We start from the raw sequence: 6,166 nt of genomic DNA, 5'->3' as shown, positions 1-6,166 counted from the left end.
ACCCTTGGGCTCGCGAAAACCCAAGGGAAGGTTATAGGTTGTTAGTGCAAATGGTAAAAGCAAGGTTGGGCCTTGCTGGAGGAGTTTTATTCAAGGTGAACTATCAAGGGGTTCCCATTATTACCCAACCGCGTAAGGAACGCAAAATCTGGGAACATAACACCGATATGACGGAAACTAGGGCGGCAAGAGTGGAACAAAACACCAGGCATAAGGCCGAGCCTTCTACCCTTTACCAAGTATATAGATGCATTAATTTAATAAGATATATTGCGATATCCCAACAAGTAAACATGTTCCAACAAGGAACAACATCTCCATGTTCCTACAAGGAACAAACTTCAATCTTCACCTGCAACTAACAACGCTATAAGAGGGGCTGAGCAAAGCGGTAGCATAGCCAAACAACGGTTTGCTAGGACAAGGTGGGTTAGAGGCTTGGTTTAACAATATGGGAGGCATGACAAGCAAGTGGTAGGTATCACAGCATAGGCATAGCAAAAGAGCGAGCATCTAGCAAGCAAAGATAGAAGTGATTTCGAGGGTATGGTCATCTTACCTGAGATCCCGCAAGGAAGAAGAACGAGTCCATGAAGAAGACAAACGGACGAAGTCGAACGGTTCCTCACAAACGCGACGTTACCGGAACCAACCCGAAGAAGCAACACCGGAAAGAAGCAAACAACATAGTAAACAACCATCACATAATCATGGCACGATGCGCAATCAAGTATGATGCATGTCCGGTTTAAAGAGGCATGGAATGGCAAAGTGCACAGGCAATTCTACAAATTAAGTGGAGATCAATATGCAACGAGTTGCATATTGACGAAACACCACAACAAGTTATTTAGTCCGATCTTGTTTATGTACTCAACAATATTAAATGTTGTTAAACATTGAAAGAGGGTGAAGCAAATGAATACTACCTATCTAGGCTAGTTTAAATGAGGCCGGAACAACAAAACAACAAGTCCGGAAAATCATCATATGCATATATTAGGTTTGGTGCTGTTCTGCCCTAAATCAAATTTTATAGTTGTTAAACATGCAAAGTGATGCCACCATGTTAAACTAGGCAAAATTCTACCCCATTTACATATAAAGTTTGTTACAAACCGAGTTACAGTTAAATAGTTATGAATTGAATCATTTTAGCAAGTTATTTAAGCAAATTTAAACAGACAACATTTTAAACATTTTAAACATAGATGAAAGTGGCATATTATGAAACTAGACAAAATTCTAAGAAAGTTACATATATAAAACATTTTAACCCGATGCACCAATTGTGAGTTATTATATGCATGATCCACAAGGGCTTTTTTTGTAAAACAGGCGTTCTCTGGAAAATTAGGAAATTCGCTGATAGGAAAAAAACAGAAGCAGGCCGAAACTGGAGCTATAGGAACTTTGGAGGCTCACCAGGCCTCATGGGCCGGTTGATGAAGGAGGCCCGACAAGGGGCACAACTGGGCCTTGGCTGGATCGAACGATGAGGTGGAGAGGTGCGGTCAACGGGCAAGCGGGCGAGCGCGAGGTTCAGAGCGGCGGCGCTGTCTGCGTGTGCTCTTCTCCTGCTCGATGCAGGAGCAGGGGAGGCCGGCGATGGCGCGAAGACCGGCGAGGGCTCCGGCGAGGCAGGTCTGGCAGGGCTGCTGGTCTCCCGAACGACGGCTCTGGCCGAGAACGGGCTTGGACGGCAGCTTCAGGCGACGCAGGGGCGCAACAACCTAAAGAAGATGGCGTCGATGGCAGGGGACGGACGCTGCAGGTGCGGGGTTCCTGGTGAAGCGGTCGCCGGAGAGAGGCTAGCGCCTTGCGGGCTCGCCATGGCTCGGGCGATGTGTGTTGGAGGCTGCCCGGTGCAGCGGACGTCACAGGCGAGGTGGGGGAAGATGACGGCTCCTGCGGGCAACACACATCGAGAAAGAGAGAGAGGGATCAGAGAACGGAAGGAGAAGTGAGCCAGGGAGGAAGGGAAATAAAATGGCGCGCGACGGGGCTGGCCTGGCGATGGCTCTGCAGCTACTGCTCGCCGGTGGCTCGGTGTCAAAGCCGACAGGAACGAGGTCCTCTGGGAGCCCCTCGGGCGCGAGAGGAGGCTAGAGTCTCGGGATCGAGCTCCTCTCGAACGGAGCGAGGCTACTGCGATTGATTTGTAAGGGATCGGGAGGAGGCTCACTGGTTTGGTGGAGAGATCGGGACGGATCGATGGATTGGATCGATGGGGAAAACAAGGAAGGTGGCGGCGGCATGGGGATTGATGGATGGGACAGCTCCCCTAGGTTTTAGGGTTTGGTCTTTAAATAACAAGTGAATTTTGGGTAGGGGTATTTGGTCCCTCCGATTAAATCAGACGGTCCTAGATAAATAGGCTAGGGAGACCAAACAAAGAAAACGGAGATACTTTGTAGATGTTTGGGGATGATCCGGACACGACGGTGACGACTGTTCGGGTCGGGTCCGGGACAACTTCTCGGACGCGCGCGCGAGGAGGGCCGCGTGCTGACGGGAGAGGTTAGGCTGGGCCTGGCGGTGAGATGTAGTGCAGAAGGCAATGGACTGAGAAGAGAGAAGAGAGAGACCCGGCGACTGTTTCCGGAGACCGAAAACGTCCGACGTTAGACCGGCTATAATGCCGTTATAGTTTAACGGTTGGGCTATCAAACGAACTCCGAATGTGATGAAACTTGGCAGGCAGCCTACCTACACTATAATAAGGCCACACGCCAACTTTCAACCCAATCCGAGAACATTTTACGGCCACTTACAAAAAAATATTACGGACATGCCGCGGGCGCGTGCAAGGGTGTTTGGACTCAGAGTTGCCTTGATCCGCGAGCATCTAGCAAGCAAAGATAGAAGTAATTTCGAGGGTATGGTCATCTTGCCTGCAAAATTCTCAGAGTTGCCTTGATCCTCATAAGCGAACTCAACGGGCTCCTCATTCACGAACTCTTCTCCCGGCTCTACCCAAGCAAGAACAACAAGCAAAAGGAGCACAATCAACCACGTGGAATGCTCAAACAACATGATGCAAACATGGTATGATATGCGGGATGCGGTATGTGATGCATATGCATGATTTGCAAAGGAATTATTGAAACTGGCCTCAACTTGGAAATCCAAGAGTGCCACTGGAAAGGGGAGTTGATTTAGGTTGAAATCAATATAAAGATCACCGGAATCGGATCCATGGTTTGAAATGGCAAGCAAAACAAATATGGCACCGGTCTGCGATAATCAGCAAGTAACCAACTAAATGCATCAAGATAAATATGCTATAGCACTCAAACATGACAACAAAATACATGGCAGGGATCCTCTCATGATGATTGACAAAAGATGAGCACTGAGCTACGGCTAATTCACTCATTAACAGGTTCAGACAAGCATGGCAAAAGTGTGAATGATAACAGGTTTCAGACTTAGTGAAATTAACACAAGTCTGGAATTTATCATCAGGAAGCAATCTTTAGAGCATGAAAACTACATGCTACAGGAATATATCATGGCAAAGAAAGACATGTCATGAAGCTACTCTAAGCATATAAGAAAAGTCCCTTAGTGACCTTGAGCCAAAAGGGATCAGAAAATACAATTGCAAGCATGTGAACATAGCAAAAACATAAACAGATTCAGACTTAGTGAAAAACTAGAGTATGCAAAACAGATTAACAAGTAGGCATGTTTACGAGCTTTATGCACTCACTACAAAGCATGGCATGACAATATAAGCATACACCCATGAAGAAGACATGGCATAGGAGATAGACATGGCAAGAACAACAACATAGCATGCACGGATCAATAGCAAAATCCTCGGCAAAATCGCTAAACATGTCAACAATCTGCCAGGATAATTTTATAGCAAAAGTAGAGCTCGATTGACTCAAGCCAGGGTACTCCATAAATGCAAACGAAGACATGGATGGATAGAGCACCACAATGTTAACAAAACATCCTTACTCATCCTCAAAAGAGGCTCGGATCACTAGGAAACAACATGAACATATGGCATAAAAACAAAAATAGGACAAGGACTTAGTGAAATTCTAAGTCCCTGAAATCAGCATCAACGATTACGCTACTTTGCATGCTTGTGCTAGTCACCAAAAATATCACAAAAATACATGGCATACACCCCTGTAAAGATGGCATGACATTCTACAAAACACATGTAGAGCTCAGGATCATATCATGCACACATATATCATGGCAAAAAATGACAAAAGGCCATTTGCTGAAACAGATCTGACATATTCCTCACATAGCCCTCTTCCAAAAGCATTTCGGGCATCAAGATGAGCTCAAATGAAAATGATGCAATGAGATGAAATGATGTACTCGTCGAGATGAACATTTTGATATGCTACACGCATGAATCGGAGCTACGAATGCAAAGTTATGGCATGATGAAGATAGCAAAAAAATCTAGGGTTTCGGGCAAAATTAGGTCAACGTCAAGATCCAGATCTGGATCCAGATCGTGCACGGGACCCGAGGTCACCGGAACAGTGGGGGTTCGCCGGAGAAGCTGTGGACATCGCCGGACTTGGAGAAATTGCTCGCCGGCGCGCGGGAGGAGGCGGTGGCCGGACTTGGAAGGTGGGGCAGCGCCGGCTCGGGTCGGCCGCGACGGAGCTTGGTGGCGCGGTCGCCGAAGCGGCAAGGTGGCGGCGCCCACCGGCGTGGAGGAGGAAGCGGGCGGCGAGGCATGGTGCGGCGGACCGGAGCGCCGGCGACGAAGGCGGAGGCGGCACGTGGCGGGAAGAGGAAGACGGCGGGCGCGAGCGCTGCTTCGGGCCGAGGGGGCCGGCTTCGGGCCTGATGGGCTTCGGTGGCGGCGGGGACAGGAGCCGCCACGTGGCGTCCTCTCAGTGGTTGCGGTCGGCGGCGAAAAAACGTCCGGCCGGATCGGACAATGTCCGGCGGCGCGCGAGGGAATTTTAGGGTTAGGGGAGAAGAGACCCGGCATTTCGGGGAGGGGATCTATTTATAGAGGTAGAGGGAGCTAGGAAGCTCCAAATGAGGTGCGGTTTTCGGCCATGTGATCGTGATTGAACGCTCTAGATGATAGAAGAGGTTTAGGTGGGTTTTGGGCCAGTTTGGAAAGGTGTTGGGCTGCAACACACACGAGGCCTTTTCGGTCCCTCGGTTAACCATTGGAGTATCAAACGAAGTCCAAATGGCACGAAACTTGACAGGCGGTATACTGGTAGTAACCCAAGGCGGCATGACAAGTCTCGGTCCAATCCGGAAATGTTTAACACACACACACACGAAAAGAGGTAGAAAGGACCACCGAAGGACATAGGAGCGCCGGAATGCAAAACGGACAACGAGGAAAATGCTTGGATGCATGAGACGAACACGTATGCAAATGCAATGCACATGATGACATGATATGAGATGCAAGACAAAGACAAAAACACACGGAGGCAAAAACCTGACAACGAGGAAATAAAATAACTTAGTGCCGGAAACGGCAAGAGTTGGAATACATATAAGGTAAATTACATCCAGGGTGTTACCGGTCCGCCGTGTTTTGGCCCCCGCATCGGAGACGAGCCCGTCCCCAAAGGGTTCACTCTCCCCAGAGACACACCCAAGTACACCAGCTCCATGAAGCCGGAGGACTGGCTGGTCGACTACTCCACGGCCGTCAGCATAGCAAACGGCAACAAGCGTGTTGCTGTGAAGTACGTTCCACTCATGCTCCAGAGCACGGACCGGACATGGCTGAATAGCTTAAGGCCCCGCAACATCAACAGTTGGGTCGACTTCACCGAAGCCTTCGTCCGCAACTTCACCAGCACGTACAAGCAACCTCCCAAACCCCGCCAGCTCTCCTTGTGCGTGCAAGGCCCAGCGAGTCAACTCGCGACTACCTCACGCGCTGGGCCGAGCTCCGCAACTCTTGCGAGGGCGTGCACGAGGTGCAGGCTATTGAGTACTTCACTGCAGGATGCCGAGAGGGTACGCTCCTCAAGCACGGGCTTCTCTGCGATGAGCCGGAAACCCTCGACGAGCTGCTGATCATAGCAGACAAATATGCCACGGTTGATTCCTCCATGAAGACGGAGATTCAAGTCAGCACAACCGGCAAAGTGGCTCCTTAGGCTCCCCGAACCCCAGCCGGAGACACCTGTCGGCGTCAACA

Source organism: Triticum dicoccoides, chromosome 1A (assembly GCF_002162155.2).
Source record: "Triticum dicoccoides isolate Atlit2015 ecotype Zavitan chromosome 1A, WEW_v2.0, whole genome shotgun sequence".
Taxonomy (NCBI): domain Eukaryota; kingdom Viridiplantae; phylum Streptophyta; class Magnoliopsida; order Poales; family Poaceae; genus Triticum; species Triticum dicoccoides.
This window is presented reverse-complemented; position numbering follows the sequence as displayed.